The following is a 24,520-nucleotide window of genomic DNA, read 5'->3' as shown; positions in this document are numbered from 1 at the left end:
AAGGAGAACCTTATATTACGGCTGAGTTCGCCAACGATCAGTCAAGGACATCATTTCCTGTTGGTGACCGGAAGTATTATTCCCGAGATGGTGTTACTGAAGCTAAGAGAAAGCGCAGAGAAACAACATGTGAGTCAGTTCACACCTAATGGCGTTCTAGAAATAAGGACGGTCTACATCCATTTATAAGAACGTATATATTGACTTGGAATCATGCTAGCTAAAATTTGAAATATTGACCCCCAAAGTTTAAGTCAAAAACCAAAAAAACTGAAAATTGAAACAAGTTTTTATAGACCTATGTATTGACTTGAGAGCATGCTGGTTAAAATTTGAAATTTTAACCACCAACGGGTAAGTTAAAAACCAAAAAAAAAAAAAAACAATTGAAACAAGTTTTTATTGGGAGAAAATGAAAAGAAAGCCTAGAACCACAGGTTTTCATAAATGATCTGCTTTGGGTTTAAATTGATCAGAGTTATCAGAGATCGTAATTGGCATAATATACGTTTATTGCAAAGTAGCAAAGTACCACACCCTTATCAAAATAATCTTTCAGACGAGCAGCAAGCACGTGTCCCCTTAGAGAACATAAATAGAGATTTTGTTAATAGACTCCAAATATATAAAAATTTCTTCCCAAATCTTCAAAGTTTATGCATCTTTTGGAATAACATTTTTGAAACATTTTGAAAACCATAGTGAACTTTGAGAATGTATGACGCCACTGTGGCCTAAGTTTGGGCAATCCCCGCTTAATATATAAAATAATTTATAATAGATAAGTTTAATAATTTGGACTTAAACAGTAAAGACTGAAACCGTTTGTTTGCTGGCTTGCTTGTTTTGTTGTTTTTGTTGTTGTTGTTGTTTTTGTTTGTCTTGTGTTGTTGCGACTTCAATGCCATCATTTCTGTTTCTTCCACCAGCACCTGGAGGGTCCCTTTAATATATAAAAGTCAAGATACATTTTTGTTAGACTTGGGAGGGCTTCATTTCTCTCCTAATACTTCATTTTGCCAGTATTCATACGAGCACGCAGAGAATTGATTTAATCCCGAGGTGCCTCTCCGCCTTTTCTTTCAGCTTTCATAAAGTATCAAAACGGAAAGCTTGAAAAAGGCACAAGATACGCGGTCTTTCAACGGTCTTTTGACGAAGATGGTGATTATGAAAATGAGGGATTCATTACGTTTACCACCAAAGATGATAGGATCCCGACAACAACTTTGATATTGTCAATAGTGGTTGGTTTACTTGTTCTTGTGATCTTGGCCGGTGGGATTGTAATGTGGCGTCGGCTGCATCCTTATGGTGAGTTTTAACTTTTATATCTGTATACAGTTCAACCCCTATTAAAACCGCCACCTTCGGGAAACTCTCATCGGTACTTTGATTACTGGTCGCGTATTATATAGGGATTGACGTTTAATAGCTGGCCGCTTGATAGGGTTTCGACTACAGATAGTTGTGATATGGTATTTGATAGATTAGCTTTCTTGTTTCACCTAGCAATATCGTAAGGGAAGGAAGGCAGGCAAACAGGCAGAGAGGGAAAGAGGGAAGGCAGGTAGGCATGCAGGGAGAGAGGGAAGGAGGGAAGGATAGCAGTTGAGCAAGAGCGCCAGAGGGAAGGAAGGGAGGAGACAAGACAGGCAGGCAGGCAGGCAGGCAGGAAGGAAGAAAGGAAGGAAGGACGTATAAAAACAATTACTACCCATGATAATTCAAAACGAAATAAAATGCAGCATAGAAAAACACGCTGCTCTTTTCTTTTTCTGGTTCTTTCATATTCTAGCAGAGAAAAAGTCAGTTTCAAGGAATCCTCAACAAGGTTCCACGCAAGAAATCTTAGAGCTGTCTCCCTATAGTGAGCCATCCACAGAACCAACTTACTACAACACTACTCTTAACGAGCTAGAAACTGAAAGGCAGTCCACTTATGAAGCTGTTGATGACGTAAGTTCTGGCCAGGTCACTCATTATGATAACGTTGGTCCACAACAGGAGGACACTTACCAGGAAATTGATCATGGAGTCCATTACCACCCATTAAATGTAAATTTTCAGGCTACTTACGAAGGGTATGTGAAGCCAACATCGTCAAACTCATGAGAGTTATTACGATGAGAACGAAGATATATCAATTGACTCCTGCTTCGTGTGCTGAGAACAAACGACGTAAAGAAGAAGGGAAATAAAAGGAAACCACAGGCACCAGAACTCGACCACTCACAAAATAATGTTTAAAGTATTTGTTCCTATTTGTTGTTATTTGTGTGTTAAAAGTAGTTGTTATTATTTGTGTCTGATCTCGAAGAAGTGTGGACACTGTCGAAAAAGATTTACAGCACGTTCGGTTGTGTTAATTTGGCCTCTTTAAATTCTTGAATATAGACATATCTAGACCATATTGAATATTGATAAAGGATTTGTGGCGGTACATCTAATTGATAGTCGGTTCGAGATATATTGATAGCCTAAAGCCTGGTAGACACTCGTGAGATAAGCATAACACTAGTGAAATAAGACCAAGCATAAGCACAAGGCAGAGAAGCATGTTCCATTTTCTTGTGCTGGCGCTTATGCTTATTCACTGCCTATCTCACAATTGTGAACCAGGCTTTAGCCAGTGAAATGTGGTTTTTCTCTCCTCGATCATAAGGACAGGGGCCGCGGACACCATTTTAAAGTGGAAGGGCTAAAAATTCTGGCCAATACAAATAAACGTCAGTGTTTTGCCATTTATCTTGCATATGCGCGCCATCTGGAACCCTAGAAAATAAATCCCAGCATCAATAAAAGTGGTAGGGCTCTAGCCCTACCAGCCCCTCCCTCTCCGCGGTCCCTGAAGGAAAATACGAAGAAGTGAGCATGGCACGTCGGAAAGTTTAGTAACTGAAAAGCTCCCCGAGCTATGTATTTATTTGTAATTAACTTAGACATAAGGGTTTTTTTCTGAAAAACTAGTCCACATTTTTACAAGATCATGCACGATCGTTTCGCTTCGTTCGACTGAAGGTCAGTTTCTTCAAGACTTATAATCAGTAATATAAAAACATTTCAGGCTGTTTTTGACGGGTTATGCCGCCTTACTTACGATAGCGATATCAGAAAAATAATCATATTTAATTCCACAGTGATTGGGAATTTGTCTGATAAAACTATTTTGCTGTCAGCCGACATGCGAACCTCTCGACAACGGCCACCTTGGGACAGAGGAAAGTAGCCGTTGTAGAAAGGTTGCCGTTATTGGAAGGTAGGAGCGTGATATGACACCTGATTTCCTTTTTTTTTTTTTCGGTGAGTGCGGCCCTTTTATTATCATTTAATTAAAAATACGTAACACAATCAAAATATATCAATAAAACAGAAGCCAAACAAAAACAGAGAAAAATAACGGGAGCCTCGTTGCCTTTCATAATGAAAGGTGACCTATGGCAAAACTCGTGGATTAAGTAATCTAGAGATGAAACATGTTACTGAACTTGCAATTATTGGTGTATTATTAAAGGCTGTTAAAACAAGCCGGGTTCGTACCACGCAAGGTCCCACTTATCTCACAAAGCGTACGCTTTTTTCGTTGGCTTTTGTTGCACACATAGTACAAAGACATAGTCCACAATAGCTAGGGCGGTAACATTGCAGCTGAACATGGACTGGTAAAGGGTTCTTGGGTCACAGAGGACACTCCTACCAAAAATATTGAGTACTCCTCCCACCGATACCTTGACGTTGATGTTTGTCTGCTTGCTGGGAAAATTTGCATGTATTCAAGAACATTTTTTTCTTGTCGTACGAGCTTACAGACTTTTCTCATTGCATTTCACTTAGGGCTATAGGTAAGGTTTCTTATGATATGTATAGCACTTCTTCTCCAACGTGGAATCGTTTGTCTCTACAACAAAATAAGTACCCTCTTTTTGACACGATATAGGATTTAGAGTTTAAAATCGAAGTGGACAAAGGTTACGCAGCGAGGGTAAAATCTGCACTGACTATATTGAGGAGTCAGCTTCACCAAACTACGTGTACTAGAGTGGCGCATAAGGCTTCATACTGAGGAGTACATTACACTAATGAAGCAAGTCTTAGGTCTATAAATTTAACCCTGAAATATTGATTGATAGTTTTTTTATCGCTCTTAAGACTGCCAAGATCACGATTTTACATCAATCAGGACATGCCTATTGGTAATCAGATTTGAATTTTAAGGTTTAAGGCTGTCACGCATATTGTACTTGAAAAAATGAAAGCGCTGTGTATCTTTAATATTAATACAACAAAGACGAGAAAAAGGGCTAATTCAGCATCTAAATCGCTGTTTAGCGAGTTCTTTCCTTTTTTTACCTGCAAGTTGTTGTCTTGAAGTACCAAAGCCCTAAAAAAATTATCTTCCGAATAAATATATTCAGCATAAGTGACGGCGATGTAACGACCACTAAGGAAAACAATGAGTACAAACATTAATCTATTCAACAGTTGTTTCTAGGATTCTACCAACCTGAAAAACTCCTTCCGAGAACGAGCTCCAAGTTCAATCAGCTCTCCAAAATTCTGCACGCGTATTCGACACCAAGGCCATTTTGAGTCAAAATCACCTGTTTAACTTGAGTTTCGCTCCAAACATCGATACTTGACCATGCGGCACATCTGCCCTCTTGTTCTAGCACAACAATCTCTGGTTTCATTACATTTTTACAGCAAACTTCCTTTCCATTGCAGCTACATAAACGAAGCAAGAAGTAGCGAAGTTGATGGCAAACTGAACTTCTGATGAATAATTAGTAAGCGTCAGCATGCGCCCTTGGAATAATTTGCAATTTAAATTTGTAAACACGAGCGGAAGTTCCGCACCAGATTTCGCAAGCGCATTACGGTATGAATCTCCTTTACACCATGGCCGGGTTAGTCGAAAGCCTGTTAATACGAACCTAGGATTAAATGTCAACCGAACCATTAATTTTTCTTGTATAAAAATATCTTTTACTGCTCACTTTTTATGTAGTTTGAGCTTAGACAAACTCAAAAATGAAGGACAAACATTATAAGCGGAAAACCTCACCCGAAAAGTTACAAAATATAAATCAAAATTCTTGCTAATCCTGGGTTAGTTTAATCGGGCTTTCAACAACCCGGCCCATAGCTTTAAATGACTTTCTATGTCGATAATAAACAATTATTGGATGAGGTTTTTGTGATATGCGGAATAATCAAGGTCGAGGTAAGTGTTATCACTAACCCAGACCTTGATTATTTCTGATATCACAAAAAGCGAATCTCATAATTGCTTTATTGTACATTGTTTTAAAGGAAATAACGACAAACGCATTATCGCACCGAACACAGTTAATTTTCGACAAGCCATGTTTTTACGTGAACTTGACTTTGCTCTTGGAAATCATGGATTGCGCGCACAACCTACGGATTATTCACTAATCTGCTGGCAGATTAGTGAATAATCTGAAGGTTGCGCTGTTTCCCAAAATACTGTAGGCTTTTAGCTAATGAGAAGACAGATATTGACTACAATGTATGATAACAACAGTAAAGGAGATGCATAAAGAATGTACATAGACGTGGCATATCTTAAAATGCGGGACTGGAATATGGGAGGCTTTTTAATGATCTAAGAATAAGTCTACGACAAGGGGGTGGATATAGGGAGGGCAGGAAGGGGGTGTGAAGGGTCAAGCCTTCACACAGGGAAAAGGAAACAATTCAACCTTTAGAAACACTGGATGCGTTGCCTTTTAACAGGGACGTCTGGCATAACATTGCCAACACTGAGTGGAGGGTTTGCGAGGAAATAAACGGTAGAATCAAAAGTCAAACACTCAGAGAATAAGTTTGAGTCAGGAGCCATAATCGGGGACGGAGACCGTAAGTCTTAGGATCCGCGCGCACCTATGATATAGGACAATTTTTCTATTTTTTGAACAAATTGCGCCACCATAACGACAAATATCCGCGCGGATCCACGCACATGTCGGGGGTTCTCGCGTGGATGTTGTGACGTTGCGTGATCAAATTGTGAGAGTTGCGAGATTCTCTTGGAGATTTTTCACAGCGATGGCAGGGAATAAGGCAGGGAATAAGAACCAGGGCTCTTGTATTTAGTTTTATGCTGTGAGCTAATGGATAAGGTGAGTTATTCAAAGTCGAAAACATGACTTGGTGCTGTGAATGAATAATATCTGCTCGCGCTAGTTGAACGCGTAAGCTTTTGCGTTTGCTCTGTGAAGAAAAGTTAATATAAAGATTTAGCCAAGCCTAAAAGCGGAGCTCGTCAGTTCTTTTTTGGAATGTTGTTACTGATGAAAATAATCCAACATGTACATGTATGTGAAGTAAACTGCGAGCGATTTTATAGTTTCAGCCCGAACTAGGATCACATCAGCAGATCGAGGTGTAAGATGGTGTAATGATGAAAACAGAGCCATGATTTCAAGCATTTCAGGGGAGCCACCAATAATGTTGATCACATAACAGAACTGTCTTCTGTGCTTTTTGGTGACATTTCCTGTTCTTTCTTATTGAGAAAGACATGACATTGTTATTAATCATTATATTCTTTCTTAGTGAACAATTGGGACTCCTGCACAAAAGAAGTTTATTTACACATTTTTTGTTGTTGTGGGGTATGACTGAAATGTAGTGGCTACAATATATCCAGTCCCCAAATTTCTACCAAATGAAATCTCACAAAAATACCAAAGTAGTATACACATGTAAAAAGTTAAAAAGTTTTGTTTTCTAACTTGATCCCCAAAGACAGTTAGCTATCTTCATTTTTGTATGGCATCTCCTCCTGCTAAAAGGGTTTGCACCATCTCTTAAAGTATAAGTATAAGCAAAATCACTCTGGCATGAACGATAAATATGATATTTTGTTGCTGATCATGAATACTTGCATAGGCTTCTGATAATAATTTTACTATTCAATTCCAATGTGATTTGTTCTTTTTCTCGACTGAGATTGCGGACTACAGGAGCTGTTATTGGGTTCCATTAATTAATTTTGCTCATAATGATTAAATTATACCAAGAATTATACGTACATGTAAGCTATAAGTAAGTTATATTATGTACGTGTATTTTGTCTTCACTACACAACCAAACGCACTCAAAGATTATGAGGCATAGGTACATTTGTCAGAAAAAGCCAGCATATCAAAGATATGTTTAGATTGACACATCAATTAAAGATAATTTATAGCAAAATGGATAAACAATACATCAATATCCTGCATGCACCAAAGCTGGAGATGGGGTTATAAGGCAATCATTTAAACAACTGATTGAAATAATTTATAAATTAGAGAACACTATTTGCACAACACTAGGGAACAAATTAACCTTATTGAACGTTGCGAATGGCAAGGCTGTCAGTAGAATGTCACAAATTTCTCAACTCTTTCTTTCTACAAAAATACTAATCCTGCAACTTTGCTTAAGACCCAGTTCTCCATTTCGTGTTGGCAAAATATTAATTTATGCCATGCCCAATGCCAGTTATCACAAAATTGATTTAAGAGCAACATAAACCAAGCACAATAAATATCATTTTTAAGCCAAAAAAGCAATTATTTGAATAAACCATGACATCATGAGTAAATTGTCTCCAAGAAAAACTGATTAATTTAACAGACACTTCAAATAATTAGTTAATACATGTATCATAGGTGTTTCTTAATAATGTAATACAGTTTATCTGTCACAATGTTGCAGCTACAGCTGTATGATATTACTACACACAGTATGGGTTGCAGAACTCAACTTCCAAGTCAGTTTGTTCAATGAACTTTGTGCAGAAATTATTATGGCATCAAGTTGTCTGTGAATATAGAGAAACCAAACAAAGCATTACAATCTTAAGTAATAAATTATTGAACTCTTTTACATGTATGTACAATGTATATTCCATTAATATTGGGGATCTCTCAGAAGCTACACCTATGATGATTTAATTTGCTCCCAGTGCATTTTTTTATGGAACTTTTCACACATTAATATCTCTGTTATGACAGCGGTCTCTGTGTTCTATAACAATTAGTACAAGAAAAATACACTCAGTAAAATATTGTTTACAATAAAAATCAATCCCTATAAGCAATCATAAGGACCTTCAATTTATATTTCTTTAGAAATATCTCACCTGGCCATGGTTGCTTTGAAAATCTTTGCTGTTTTAATCCAGGTTGCCCATGTGTACACTGTTCATATATTGACTGACAGGAACAGGGATGTAATCATACTGTATATCGCTGCTACTTGAACACCACTGAACATACAAAGACATATCAATTATAATTTATAACCAACAGATGACATTCCTTTCATTGATATACAGTGTCCTTCATTACTAGTTGTTTACTGAGTGTCTACAGTAGTGAATCAAATGCTAGGGGGATGGCACCAAAACTTTCACAGTGGCAGGCTCTGTCCTGAGATGCAAAGCAAACATATATAACTGTTATGAACTTGGCGACTTGCTTTCGAGCGCACATGCAATTTGCTTTAAACAAGAAACTGGAACATTGCAGTACAACAATGTGCATGTAGTCCCAATCAAAGGGCCATCCAGGCTGTTTGGTTGTACATATAACTGAAAATCAGACTTTGTCAGGATAAATACTGATGTTCTTGCTGACTTAATCTGAGTGGGCAGTTCCAGAAGATATTCACACGCAACGTCTGAGAAATCATTAATTACAAAATATGCTTTAAGAAATATCTTACCTGGTAAGGCCAACTTTCAGAAAGTTTTGTAATCTAGACTGGCTGGCCAGTTCATACATTTGACAAGTTCATAACAGTTAAATTTGTGCGCTTCAACATCACATTACAGTGTACATGTAGTAGCTTTGGTCAACTGAAAACAGCATAATTTGGTTAATTAATTTACACTGTACAATATTTGGTTATATATTGGTGTATATCGTTGCACACCAACAGATGACTATTAAAATTAATTTGCAGAACATATTGGCAGCTAAATCACAACAAGTGAAAAATTGAGCATGAGCCATTTACATGTACATGTAACAGCCCTCACCTCAGAACTGTCATAGATATAATATATTTTCAAACTCACTGAAATTTCAGATTATTCAATATTAACATGCACGTACATCTTTAACAGTGTGTTTGCTTTACATTCACTTTACACACAACCGGTATCCACCATAGGCAGACTTTTAAGTTTGCCTTTGAAAATAAATTGCATCATCTAATGCATCTTTCATTACCTATTCTTGTGACGAAATGACACAAAATCCAAGTACAAGAAGTCATAAGCATAAAACTAACTTAATTACCTGGTAATGCTTACAGCACCTCTTACTGTCTGCATATGCCGTCCATAAACTGGTACTGCCTGGACAATACTCATTATTTTTCTGATCACATCTTTTAAAATGTCACTGTTATATAATTTGTCCTGAAAAGGCAAATGCATGCAATGTTATGCCTTTGGCACTCACCACATACCTTTACATGATGTACAATGTACACCAAGTCATGATCGACATTCACAATTCTTTTTACTTCCATTGTAACTTTTTTTGTAACTTTTTGCGGTGTCATTTTCCCACACTTGAAGACAGGACTTCCACATTAGGTGGTAATTCTCTATGAATTCACAGGGAGTGATAACAATTAAATGGTGACTAACTTTAGCAAAGGAGGCATTCAAATGTCAGATTTTAGCGTTAACTTTCTTCCACGAGCAAAAAAGTAAAGCACAACAAAGAAAACAGTCAGTGACATTCGGTTAATAAGTTAGTCAATCAAAAAATTAGTGTGAAAAAGAGAGCAGAGAGAGAGAGTGGAGCGAGGAATGCACTCTCACCAACTAAATTTTGAATGTACATAAGTAAAAGTTATTTTTATTACCGAGAAATGGTCAGGGCAAGGACTTCTATGCCCTAAATTTTTTCTACGTATGTAAATGTCATTTTCACTGTTCAAGTTACCGAGCACAGCTCTAAGCATTTTTTTTAATTAGTACTATCTCACTGTTATGGAACATTTCCATAAGTGTAAATACCACACTAGGGAATAACATCTCATTAGGAAAATAGGGGCCATGTACCCCCAACCAAAAACAGTGGCACTAATAAAATGAAATAGCAAACCAAAATCGAAGTAGAGCTTTACTTGCCGACAGGGTTTACATGCATAATCGTCTACTCGACATTTCGACTACAAGCATTTCACCAAACCGAACTAACTGGACAACAACAAAATAAAACGAGGAAATCTACATTATAAACACAATATGCATATCATTACAGCTGAGTATCAAACAGCAAATCCCTTCTCACTGAAGGATGACTGAATGAAAGAAAGGATGAAGAAAATTCGTTTAAGCTTGCAGTGTTAAAGTTTAACAATTATTCACGCTTAAGCATAGATTTGAATATCACAGTGTGTATTTTTGTCGACGGCTTAATTTAGCTTTGCAGTCATTTTATCGGCGGTAGCTTTACCAGTCTTCAACCAAATTAACCTGGAAATTCCTCTCAAGCATTTCGTCAAACCGAATAAATTGAACTAACAAAACGAGGAAATACTTTGTAATCACAAGATGTAAATATTCACATAGGTACGTCAAAAGTAAATTTAGCAAATCCTGTTCGCTTCGGCTTAAAATGGTTTGTTGACCTATCTTGGTTTAAGAAATTTTTGTAGTCTAGGAAGCGGTTGTGCCAATTAACACAGAGAAAACTTCAAAACTCGCCCGGCAGTGTTTACAAATACAGATTTTTTTTTTTTTTTTAAAAACGTGACGACGAAACTCGAGACAAAACTTGATTTGTTTACAATATGCAACTGACAACCTCGATCCACAAAACCACTCAAGTGTTATTGTTATGAGCGAAATTAAACCTATGTAATTTACAAAATGCCTCACAGCATGGCTTCAAATAAGGAAGACTTTAAAAAAGGATTCCTACTGAAAATAAGCTTATCTCGCCGAGGCAACTTCATAATTTCCATAGCAAACGCCACAACAAACGTCGCTTACCTCAAGTTGGCAATCTTCCAGGCAGAAACTTGCTGCAAAAGTTGTGAAGACTGAACGGAACTGATCTAATCTTTTCGATAGATCAACGAATCAACCACTTTTTTCCGCTGTGTTTTCTGTTTTACACTAAACACACAGTTCTCTAGTTCGTCACCTGATTTTAATCATGTGACTTTTCTTGCTCGGCTGCACAGCGTCTCGACGCGCGAATTAATTGAGCGGTTCTACAGTCGTCGGGTATTTCGTCTCCTTTCTACAGTCCTCGTTACCTTTGCTTCACGGCATTGTTCCGTATTATTTCATCCCTTTTCTCTAGTCCTTGACTCGCTATAATTAACGGCAGTGTTCAGTACTGTTTCACCTCCTTCCCCAGCGCTGGCCCGCTCTCTTTCACGATCTTCTTCGCTACTTCTTTGCTACTTCTTTGCCTGTAATTTCTTGCATTCCGTTTCTGTTTTATGCTTCAGTGCAACCCCATCTTAAAAACGTTAGATCAACCTCCGCTATTATTTGTTGATATGGCAAATAGAAATGAGTTTTCTTTTCTTTAAAAATCCCGCCAAAAAAAGATGGCATTCCTCGGTTCCCCCGTTTGCGCTACTGCGAGGCTCCTCTCCCCCTCCCCCAGAGTCTGTACGGACGGCGTTCGCTCGCTCGCTTGTACGGTGACGTCATAACCAAATTTTCTCGGCTTGATGGGTTTACCAAAATTTCTAAGGTATGGGGCTCTGCTCGCGCGCCTTCGGCGCGCGGGAGCTCCGCTATAAAAGAAAACTCTTTACTCTGGTATCGAGTTAATTTGAGAGTTTCCCAAACAATGCTTAACCATAACCAAAACCTGTTTTTGATAGTTTCTTGTTGTTTCTGTTTGTTTGGCGAGTTTGCGAAAGTTTTTGAGTAGCTCATTTGCATAGTGCACTTTCAAGTCCGAGTCGGTGTTTTCAATTGTCAACAAATCTTGACAAAGATTTCTTTCGTTGTCTTTTGTGCTGAGATGCTGCAACAATTTTCACCAACGCCAAAAGGCTACTTACATCTGTGTGTTTCTTAAATACAGTGAAATTTTACAACGAAAATAAAATAGACAAGGGGTTTTGATAACTCAACCAGCAAAATCGAAATTGTTGTTCAAGTTGATTAAGGAATTGCTTCATCGTAACTTCGCCGATTATTTCTGCTGTATTCACATATTTTCAGCTAAGCTTTTAATATGATCTCAAACATTTATTTAAACATAGTTAAAAACTAGAGATATTATCTGAGTTCGATGTACGTTTTCACACGAAAGTGCGGGAGTCCAATTTGTAATGTTTTACTGACTGTACAAAATACATGCACATCGGCGGGCGCTCTTATTCATCGACAACAGAAAATTTGTTGGAGTTTTACACAATAAAGACTGAGCAGCATCTACAGACAAACTTATTGTCACTCACTGGGTCTTGATGAAACATCAAGCGTTACTTATAATTTGAGCGAGACTCAAACTTGCAATCAATTTTTTTTTTTTTTTTTACTTTTCGGTCGCAATAGACTCTGGCGAAATCCTCGCAAGCGTGTGGCAAGAGGAAGGAAGCTTTGAAGTCCTGAGACGCTGCTGTATCCAGATATATCCAACTAGTTTTTTGCTGCGTTATGGAACAGCTGTTAATCTTCAACATATATGAAACTTAGAGTGGGGTAATGTGGAGCTCTTGTAAAAAAAGCAGCGGAACATGACTTTGTCAGTGATATAAAGCGGGACATAACTAACCACTGTCTTACTTCACTCAAACTGGGGCAGTTTTCGACGAAAATACTGAAGTAAAATTCCGACAGACATGAATGTATTGAGCTGTGGGCCAAAGGCATCAAACAGTTTGGAAATTTCGGACGCCATTTCCCCGCGCTACATCCGCAAAAATCCTCGCAGCGTGTACGCGCGTGTGCCGCACATGATGGGGCAATTTGTTCTAAAAATAGAAAAATTGTGCCATTTTATAGGGACAGCCCCAATACTAGAAATAGCGCGCGCTTACGGTCTCCGTCCCCGATTATGGCTTCTGTTTGAGTACAATATAAGATATCCTTACATGTAAAGATATCATTTTTGATAACTTTTTTTATGTCCCTTTAAGGTGGCTGAACACAGTTTATGATACCGGTGTTTTTCACCTTTTCCTTTAAAACCCTTGATTCTTTGGTCGCCAAAAATGGTAGCAAGCAAGTTAACAACACAAACTTCGGCTTTATGATAGTTAAGCTGACGTATGTGCCATTGGCATAAATAAATATAAACAGGCCTTTAAAGTCGGTTTTAATTTGTCTGTTTGCATAAATTCTAGTCCGTTAGATTTTCTTTATAATTTGCGTGCAAGTTATTTTAACAAAACTTTAACAGAGATATATTTAATTATCCCTTGTTGAAGGTTCACCGGAATATCTAGAATTTCCTTCGAATATCTAAAATTTCTTTCGTTGAAGTGCAATTTTTCTTTTTTCAATACTCCAGTTACTTATCTCCCTGAGAGAGATGCGTATTCATTGTTTCCACGTTTTTGAAAGCGTTAACAAACCTGGAACAAACGCAGCTGTGACAACAAACGGCTAATAGGTAAAGAGTAAAAGTGAACTGCATTGTGACGAGTTTTTCTCTTTCCATGGTAACCCATTTTTTAAAACATATAATTTAAATACTTGAGATAAAAGGCAGGAAGACCTTAATTAATAACAAAGGTTGATCACCTGGTTATAATACAGCCTGTATCATTACCTTAGCGGTCAAAACGAGTCTTTCACATCTTCGTTCTAAATTAAACCTTATGATAAGTTAATAGCCCTTTTAAAGGTTAAAGGTTTTCTCGTTTGAATAACAAGTAATCCAGCGTGGATGCAAGACAATTTCCGGCCGACAGAAAGTTTAAAATTGCCCGGAATTGCGAACGTTAACAGAGAAAAGGGTCATTATTCTCCACACAGGTCAAGTTTCTTTTGCTTATCTCCTACGGAATATTTTGATTGATTTTCTTCAGAAGTGTTATGGTGGAGCTCACGCGCGCCGAAGGCGCTTGAGCAGAGCCCCATTCCTTAGAAAATTTGGTAAACCCATCAAGCCGAGAAAATTTATTATGACGTCACCGTACGAGTAAGGGAACGTCCGTCTGTCGTGCAGACTACGGGGAAGAAGGAGGGGATTCTTTAAGTAACCCCAACGGGGGAGCTCAAGAATGCCATCTTTTCTTGGCGGGAAAACTTATTTCTATTTGTTAGGTCAACAAACGATAGGGGACGTTGGTGTAACGTTTTCAAGATAGAGTCTAACTGAAGCAGAACGTGAAAGAGAACGGTAGAGAGCAAGAGTTAACGGGCAATTAGAAGTGACGAAGAACATCGCGACAGCGAGGGCCGTTTTTCGAAAGCCCCGAAAATTTTTCGGGCCCGCAAAGCCATTTTCAGTCCATCTGTATCTAAAAACAGAGCGGTGTATACGCTTGGAACTTCTTTTATGAACGGAACCTCTGTTCATATTAAGAATATGTAAATAAAACAACTCAGTAATCGTAAGTTTGAGATTTTGCCATGGCTTTCCAGGTGCGAAAACCTTTCGGGACCTTCGAGAAACGGGCCGCAGTGCTAGAAAGAAGGCGAGATAGTACATGCACACAGAAACACTGAAAAATGCGGTGAATTAGATCGAGTCAGGGCTAGAGAAAGGAAATGAAATAATGCCGAACTATGCCGTGAAGTAGAGGCAAACGAGGGCTATAGAAAGGAGGCGAAATACCCGAAAAATTAGCTCAGAAGACTACAGAACTTCTCAAGTTAATTCCCGCGCCGAGATAAGCAGCCGTGCAAATCACATGATTCATCATGTGATCAACAAGTTTCGTGCGTTCAGAGAAATTACAAAACGGTAATTATGGAGGGAAAAGTGGTTGATTCGTTGATCTATCAAAAAGATTTGTTCAGTTCAGTCTTCACAACTTTTGCTGGAAGTTTCTGCCTAGACGATTCACAAAGAAGTGAATTGCCAAATTGCGGTAAGCGACTGTGTTAAATATCAACTTTCATCGCGTTTTCCACAAAAATTATCAAGTTGCTTCGGCGAGTTTGAAAATCAAATTTGATAAATTTCAAAGAACAACACTTGAGTCGTTTTGTAGAAGTTGTTGTATAAAGTTGCATATCGTAATCAAATAGTTATGTGTCGCTTTCCACCGTCTATAGATAACCTCTCGTTTAAAAGTAATAAAACTGTGTTTGTAAATACTGCCAGGTGAGTTTGAAGTTTTCTTTGTGTTAACGGGGACAGTTGCCTCGTCTAAGGCTGCTATAATTTCTTCTCTTCACGGTTGGAAGAAAGAAAACCATTTTATGCTTTAAAAGCGGACAGGAATGTTTCATTGCTGCGCACAAACAATTATAAAAATAGCTTTAGCTATAGTGGCGCCATTCTTTGGAACAGACTTCCTTGTGACCTAAGGGAAACAGAGTCCATGAGGCAGTTTAAACGCCTACTCAAAGGAGTTGTATCAGGTACGGCATTCGTGGAAAGCAGCTTTTTTTATTATTATTTTATTAGTTTTTTTACTATTAGTTATTAGTGGTTTTAGCTGTCGAATTTTCAACCGCGTTTAAATAAAGATTATCTATATATCTTACACAGTGTGGAGACTTAATCGTTTTGTTAGTTCAGTTATTGGGTTTGGCGAAATGCTTGGCTGAATTTCTTTTAAGCCACGGCCGATCAAATGACTACAAAGCCGTCGGCAAAAATAATATTCAAATTACGCTTAAGTGCGCATAATTATTACATTTAGACTTGGAAACCGCAAGATCTTTGAGATTTTAGACGTTTTCCGGCTTCTAAATGCATTTCTTGGCTTTACCAAGAATAATAATCCATCTTAAACGATTTTTCTGTAACACTTCTTTCATTCGGTCATCCTTCGTTGAGACTGGATTTGCTCTTTGACACTCAGATGCAGGGATATGCATTTGCGTTTATGCGTAGATTTCCTCGGTTTGCTGTTGTTGTTGAATTCATTCGATCGAAATGTCGAGCAGATGATTAGCATTGCACTAGACTTCTTGCTGCAGGAAGTATGCAATATAATTTACAAATTACTAAATCTATGTACTCTTCTGAAACCTGGTAAATTAGTGTCATAGCACCTCCAGCCCTCCAAGGTCCTCAAAGCCCCTTTTTGCCACATAATTGTTTTCTTTTTTTGCAACACCCAGTAACCATGCATGCAAAGAAAGTTCTACATTGATTTTGATTTGTTATTTGATTCCATTAGTGCCACTGCGTTTGGTCGGGGATACATGGTCCCTACTTCCCAATTTTTTGAAGGGTTTAGGTGTTCATCTTTGCTGCATTTTATCGACGTGTCAAATAACACATATCTTGACTTGGCTGACCAAATGCACACATGCATCAAAACTTCCATGTGTGTTCGATTTTCTGCAGTAGTGAAGGCAAAATGATGTACATAATATAACTTACTGGTTTACACTGCGACATAAGCATGAGCACAAGCATAAACATAAGCATAGCGAATGTTCACACTTATAAGCACAGGTAAAGTGACATACGCAAGCGCAGTGAGCTTCAGAATGAAGCCGCGGGAGTATGGGACGAGCCACGTTATGACAACTTGCATTATGCAGTTTACATGAGTCTTAAATTTCAAATGACCTTGTTCAAGAACACAGCTGAATAATGTTCACTTACCAGTGCTAACACCAACCGCTTCTGCAACATCTTTCCAGAAAAGCTTTTTATATTTGTATCGTTGAAATCATCTGAGGATTTGTCGTAGAGGCAGGGATAATTGCGAACTGCCCCGGCAAGTTTCTCGTAGAAAACAGTACTCTCAGACGCCATTTTGGTCTGTGAAGTAGCATTGAACACCATAAACTTGAAAATTCGCTGGCATCAAACACAGCTACTTCCTTGGAATTTTGCTTATGCTTACGTTACACCCGGTTTACACACTTATTTTTGCGACATTAGCATATGCATAGGCGTAAGAAAATGGAAAAGATTCCTTTTTCTTATGCTTATGCTTATGTCACTCACGCTTTACACTGCTTATGCTTCAATAATTAATAGAAGTCTTCATGTAAGCGACAGATCATTAGAAAAATGATAGGGGGAGGGAGGGTGCGAGGTGGCCCTTTTTCAGCTATTAGGATAAGTCCACTGCCTCAGCGGGGTTTTCTTTTAGGCGTAAGTCACCTGCACCCATTTATTTTTTATTTTTTTATTTTATTTTTTTATTTCGGGGGAGGGGGTGGGGGGAGACAATCTTAATCAGTTGACACTCGTCACAATCTGAATGCCTGGAACAGGCTTCAAGTTCAAACAAATATTTTTAAACTTCCACACAGTCGTTTTACTTTCCTGTCAAAATTATACTCGGGGGAAACATAACCAAGTATCAGGTACATCCAAGTACCATTGCCAAACATGGGGCTGCATTGCTTTTTTGGTTTGATGTTAAGGGAAATAACAGTTTTATTGATTCATTTTTGTACAATAAATTATTCTTGGCATGCTGTGAATCAAGTTTTAAGATAGAGCTCTGTGAGTGACCGTCTAGTAGCAAATATGGGGCCGAAGGGCCTACTGAACTGGGGGGTCTGGGGACATGCCTCCGGCCCCCCAGAAAATGTTGCGAAACTGAAGCATTTTTGGTGCGTTTTCCACGATATCATTAGCGGATAAATGTAATGTATCGATTGGACTTGAATGATAATGCGTTGTTTACTTTGCCAAAAACCTAAAATAAACTGAAAATAGCCCATCAGTTGACACCTCCATGATTGTCCTTGATTACATTGATCTTGGTGGCCATCTTAGCGGAAGAGTTGCAGTTCGCCATGGGCGTGCACATCTGTGTCCACAATCGTCATTTGTCACGTCAGCTGTGACATCACTCCTATATTTCGAGGCGGCTTTCATAACACGGTATTTGCTCGCTAAAATGCAAACGAATCAAGCAGGATGGCTGTTTATAGTGCATGTTTTCTTTTATCACTTTTAAGCCATGGTATCCATAAGAGTTTTTCTGCCAGGGTGTTTAACTATCAGTGTCCGTGACGTCATGATGAAGTTGCTATGCACAAAATGTATCAGCCTTTAAAGTGAAGAATATCTGTTTTCTAATTAAAACTGCAGTATAAAGTGGCTGCCAAGGTGCCATTCAGGCAGGTACAGCTTGTAAGATTCACTCTGCAGGATTTTTTTCCTTCACTTTTTCTTCGCACACTTTTTTTTTTCCAGTCACCCTCCCTTGCATGATTTTTTTCTCCCAACCCAGCCCCTTCACCCGCCATCACTTTTCCAATGGCAAAGTATTATTTTCACCATATGTGATGTATTTCTTTTAGGTGTTTAATTAGAGTGCTTTGTATTAGTTCCCATTGGGATAATCAGGCCTTTATATACCACTCCTTGTGAATATCACACCACTTAACGCCGACCAGTTTACTCGAGGCTGTTTTTCCCTTATTGTTGATATCGTTGTTTAAAATAGCGTGTGTCATTTTCCTATATTCTCTGGCTTGTAACCTGTACTCAGCGTGTCTCAGATTCTTCTAAATAAACCCGATTATTGCTGGCGGCTCCCTCCACTATTTGTTGTATTTTTTGTCTCCTCTACTTATAATAGAAATGTTTTCTATACGGCTGAACGAAGCGAAATAGAATAGAACTAGAGTGTTTTTACACTTTTGTACATTATGCTAGCATTTTATTGAGTGTTTTAGCGAGACAAAAGCATTAAGCATTATTCGAGCATTTTAGGGGCATTTGCCGGAAAATTTTTTTTTCCACGTACAGAAAATAGAATTTTAAATTATTTTTTACGAGAAAATGAAGACTTCAACCGAAATTGAGAAATTTCAAATGCCACCCTGATAGAGCCGAGTGGAGACTGAGGATAGGTCAGCGGTAGTCAAATCAAATTAAAAGATCATTATTAAAACTATTATATACGTTGGGTTATACTACGTATACGTTTTCTTAAGCAACTTGACCTGTTAATTGTGTTAAAATGTTATAATTTTTTAAATTAAAAAAACTCATCTACGAGCATTAACCCAGCATTTTAGTGACTTTTGGAGGGAGACCGCGCATTTTAGTGGGAAAAATGGAGCACTGAGGTGGAGCACTTTAGTGGAGAAATATAAGCACAATATGCAAAAGCCTAGTGATTTTGTCATCATAAATGTTGCAATTTTGCAGTAGGGAATGTATCTCATTGTATTCCTGTGTGCTGTTTTTAATATCGTACAGCTGTCATACATTCAACTGTATGTCTTTACAGTCACTTTTGGGAAGTTTCCTAGGGCTATGTAGAGCTCCAGTAATTTTTTAAAACGTAGTAACAATAGCATATACTATGAAAAGGAACCGAACTATTGCTCACGTAGGGGCCAAACCACCCCGCTAATGTTTCATGAAGGCTATATTTGCTTGGTTTATATATTTCTGAACCAAGTTTGGCAGATGAGCTTTCTTTGTTGTCCAGTTTATTTTAATTTGGAAGTTGTGACAAAATGTCAGATTATGACGTCATAATTGATGACGTCACCAAAACGTGCTATAATTTTTTGTAAAATCTGATAAAAAGATTATGTCATTGAAAAGGCCTTGACTTAAGGAATAAAATGCCGGAAACCGTGTTTTGCTATGATGATTATTTTTTGAGATATGATAAGTTAAATATTTTTTTGTTTCCCCCCCGGAATTTGCTTAACCATACTGTCCTTCTTAAGTCAGTCTCTCTGGTTTATTTTTTCCAGTTTTATTCTAGGAAGGCTAACAATCTAGAAAAATAGAAAGCTTGATGTTGTCAAAAATCGTATGGTTTTAGAAATTTGATTTTCGGCTTTGTTAGGATGGTATTAACAGTAGCAAAACGGGTGACATCACAGGTTATGACGTAACGAAACTAATTTTAACGCAATAACACTAGAGGGATAATTTTTTATTCCGATTTTCTTCTTTATTTTTGCTTTAGTCATCTGGCACATCACATGTGCAACATAGCTGCATTTGCTGGAACCAAGTTACAGCTCCAATTTAGGCATTTTTCTCAAAGGGGGGACCCCATATTTTGCAGAGTTATTTTTCATGTTTAAAAATGCCATATTTCATTTAATTTTTGTGATATGGACAAAATTTTTTCAGGTTTCCACTCCCTTTTATGTGCTCTTTCAAACACATTGTAAAAAATGCGCATATTAAAAACTTCAAAAGTGGCAAAAAACATGACGTCATCACTGTGACGTCACAACTTTGACATTTATTGACATTTTTCACCTAAATACAATTGCCAATAGGTCTCCTGCTCATCTGCCAAGTTTAGTGTAGAAAGAGTCAATACTTTTTAAGTAATGCGAAATAATGTGAAATACCCAAGAACTGACGAAACATTTGGGGGGTGGTTTGGCCCCTACGTGACTGGACTGATGTACAGCATAAAGACAAATAACAAGTCAAGACTATGTTATAGAATACATGTAAAAATTCTAGCCACCACTAAGTCAATTGCAAGCATTGTATAAAGGTGGCTGTATCATAAATTGTTTCAGAAAAAAATGGAAGGGAGGACAATAAGTGCATGGCTTAAGGTTACTGTATACCTTAAGAGATGTGTCATGTCCAAGTGAAATAATACCTAAACCCCTATATCAAATTCAAGCTTATAGAGCTGGTTATCAATCTATACCAATTTTTTTTTTCTTAAATTTGTCCGATTATCCAGGCGCCCTAATGGGAGCATCCAAATCACCTTTTGAAAGCCAAAGGTCAAAGTAAATTTTGTTTTTTGCTGATTTAATTTGTTAAATTATGTGCTTTTCGCCTTAAACAGTATGTCAGCATTTTGTCATACTCAATTTCAGTGAAAAGTTACAGAACATTGTCGAAAATTATAGGGTTAAAAAAATATAGAGTAATTGTGCAAAAATCTCTCTCGGGGAAAAATATTGCACAATAAAATTTTCCGGACATGTTTTTGTTGTTTATGTATGTCAAATTAGTTCCATCACCTGGACGCAAGACACCTCAAATAACAATAAATTCACTTAAAAACACTGCATTTAACAACAGAATGATTATACAAAGTAATCTGAAAGATACTAAATTAACATACTCCAGACCTGCAATTTAAACTTTGACAACCCTGCGTGCAAGACAACTCAGGAGACTTGCATGAACTCTTCAGATCGCATGAAATACACCACATGAATGGTTCTTGGTCCTTCTCAAATAGTACTCAACAATTAATTATACAAGATGCAATTACGTGTATGGTACTGATTACCATGATGCATGTGCTGACCTTTCATGAAAGCATACACATTGCTGATGAAATAAAGGAGACACAGAGATCTAGAGCTGCTATACTGTACTATACTGCTGTACTTGATGCCAGATTGGGTAAGATTTGAGTCCTAGATTGAATGCTTTTTTACCATGAAAGTCCCGATATCAATATTATTTAAAAGCAATTGAAACCTAGAAGTTCATTACATAGTTTAATTACTTCAGTGTGTATTGCCTGTAAGGCTTATTACCCAAGGGAAAACAGCTCATCCTTGTACATGAAAGAGTTGCTACAGAATTAAGCTGCTGCAGAATTACAGAAGTACTAATACTGTGAGAGGTGAAATTTTGGGGGACTAGCGAGAATGACTTTTGGGCAAGAACATCATACCAAGAGGGTAGACCCAAAACTTTTTTTTTAATTTCTTTGCACCCTGCTTATCCCTACCTTGGGAGATGGTGCAATCCATTCCAGCAGAAGAGAACTTCATTTACTGCATCTTCAAGTAAGGAATATCAGCAAAATAAACAGAAGGCAGCTCTGTTACATGATCAAAACTTCCATTACATTGAAAATGCTTCTTCTTTTGTCAATGATCAAATCTAGAGGTGGATACAGAAAATTCAGAAAGAGGGAGCCGAATTTTCTTTTTTAGCAAGAACACAACTTCTCCCATTTCATATGAATGTCCTAAATATAATGGGTGATGCTTTAGGATGTCTGAAATATTAACTACCCTGAAAATTGAAAAAAGAAACAGATTTAAATCGAAAAAAGTAAATGCTGTCGCTTGAAGTAGGAACAACCCTATGCTTTTAAGCTTGCTTGTCAAGAGGAGAAGAATGATATGATACAGGAGTTTGCAAAATCTTTTACGTTATAATTTCTGGTTGCGACTCATGCAAGTCAAACCTACATAAAACAGAAATGCCACAAACAGCTTAATTGTTAGGGGTTCAAGCAAAGTTTCCAACTAATTTATTCTTAAAACACAGGAAACAATATTTTGCGAAGAAATACTCAATTAACGCTTTTCAATAGTTACATACATGTAGGTACCATTGCCAGATTTCATTTCAGGCGTCCATGGATGGATCCTCTCCCTCTAAGAAGTGGCATTGGAACTGTGCTGGGGCATTGTGTACTAACAACTGGCGGAATGAAGGACTAGAATTTTAAACTCCAATAGGTAAAACAAACGATGAACTAAAGGCATCTTATATGAAAGTTCTTATGAGTGAAAACATATATTGGAAGAAGCAAGTAATTTGTTCGGCACACTGGTCCAAAGGACGACGAGAAAGCATTGAAAATCCGCCAGATATTATCTGTACAGAGGAATATATAAAGAAGCTTAAAAACCCAAAACCTCAATGTGCGAATGACAAGAAGCTAGAGAGAGGCAAGAAAACTGGCAGTGATAAAACGTAGTTCTAAAAACACACCGAAGGCAAAGCGAAGGTTGTTGATAGAAAACTATCGTTGTGAAGCGGGTATTGCCTGTTTAGACCAAGAGGTATCAAAAATGACCACGAAAGCATAGACAAAAATCTTGAGAATTTGAAATCTGAGAATGAAGAGCTGAGGAAACAATGTGATGCACTTGCGAGGTAGTTGGAAGGAAAAGAACTGGAGATGGCCAACCTGAAAAGACAACTAAAGGATGTTGTGAAAAAAGAACAAAAGCTGGAAGTCCAACTAAGACAAGTAAGGTCTCAAATTAGTCAAATTCAGTTCACATATGCCAACCTTATTCATTAGAGTTCGATTGCTTATTTGAGGCTATCACGCCATTTGTACACATTATGGTTTATCCTGACTGTAAAGAAAGTGGAATGGAAACAAAGAGTAGGAAATTGGATTAAAAACTGAGATGCTCTGCTTTTTGCAATCTGCAGACACAGTCTTCACCTAGGAGTAGTTGCATGGATGACTGCAGCAAGTACTTCAACTGTATCTAGAAACTTTTGTGCTTGGGCAGTATTTCTGTCTTCACTGTTCGAATCCCTGGGATTGAAACCTCTCCCAGGATTTGTGGAGGAGTTCCTACCAAGGGAATTTATAGAGGCTGGGTATGAAGACACCGAGACACTTGGAGATGCCACTGAGACATGGATCGGTCAGTCAGAGAACTTTGACATTAATAATATAACATTCAGTTCGTACAAGAACCACACAACAGGGAAAACGTCTGCCTGGATTTTTCCCCATGGGGGATTACTTTAGTGCAGCGAAACATACGTACCTTGGAACTATATCTGATAATGATATAACTGATCAATGTGGGGTCTTAAGCAAAATACATAAGGGACAGATGTCTTAACTGATAAGGGTTTTAATATTTCAGACTTGTTCCATTCCAAAGGAATTCTACATAACCGGCCTCCACTGAAATTTTCAGAACAATACGAACAAACAGACATTAGCAGCAATTTTGATATTGCAACACTGGGGATTTATAATGGGAACTATATCGTACAGATGAGGGATTAGACCATTTTGAATGCTTGCTGAAATTTCAGCCGTATTGATCTCTTTGGATACTGTTTCAAAATTTTTGCTCATATTGTGAAAATGTTGAAGGGCCCAGAGAATGAGTAATTAAAACTAATAATTAAGAAGCAGGAAATAAATGTTTACTATTCATAAACCCGAGCTGGAGTCCCGTATGTGGCCTATGCGAGAACATGCCACTGGTCAGGAAATGGTTTTTCTTCTCCATGCCCTAAACAGGGTATAACAGTTTATGAAATTCTGTCCCTAACAGAATCTGAACCTTTCCTAAACAGGATATAGTTCCATGATTGTTAAACCAAAGAATGTGTGTATTTTTTCCTTTATCTCTTAAACAGTGTCATAATAATTAGAGAGGGTGTTTTACAGGGGAGGTATTTTATTTTTTCTTGTCCTAAACAGGGTCAGGGTTTCAAACCCTCAGTGGCACCCTAAACCCCAACATGGGTCAAGTTCCCCCCCCCCCCCCCACCTCGTCCCAGGACAAGAAACACGACGAAAAAAGAGATCTGTATAGAAGGGTGGGGAGAGTTCCTTTGATGGAAGCAGTTTCTCACTTAAACCAATACCATTTGATCTAAATACACCGATGAATCACTTCATCAACTGTGACATGTTATCCCCCAACCTCATAAAATTGATGAAGACAAAT

At 37.8% G+C, this 24,520-nt stretch overlaps 1 protein-coding gene and 1 long non-coding RNA gene across 3 annotated transcripts in view; one reads left to right on the top strand and one right to left on the bottom strand.

Annotated features, from left to right (window-relative positions):
- Positions 1-24,520, top strand: part of LOC145467315 (protein sidekick-1-like) — a 330,055-nt gene that overhangs the window by 226,248 nt on the left and 79,287 nt on the right. The gene's annotated exons all lie outside the window — the stretch shown is intronic.
- LOC145467499 (uncharacterized) lies at positions 7,664-11,046 on the bottom strand. 2 transcript variants are annotated; one of them, XR_014042071.1, is made up of 4 exons: positions 11,033-11,046; positions 9,321-9,442; positions 8,159-8,284; positions 7,664-7,837 (listed from the first exon to the last, which is right to left on the bottom strand). It is a non-coding gene; the product is annotated as an uncharacterized LOC145467499 (long non-coding RNA). The 2 variants fall into 2 exon arrangements; XR_014042070.1 differs by lacking the exon at positions 11,033-11,046 and adding an exon at positions 9,473-9,550.

This window comes from Orbicella franksi, chromosome 14 (assembly GCF_964199315.1).
Source record: "Orbicella franksi chromosome 14, jaOrbFran1.1, whole genome shotgun sequence".
Classification (NCBI taxonomy): domain Eukaryota; kingdom Metazoa; phylum Cnidaria; class Anthozoa; order Scleractinia; family Merulinidae; genus Orbicella; species Orbicella franksi.
The sequence above is the reverse complement of the archived record's forward strand: the minus strand, read 5'-3'. Positions and strand labels throughout refer to the sequence as shown.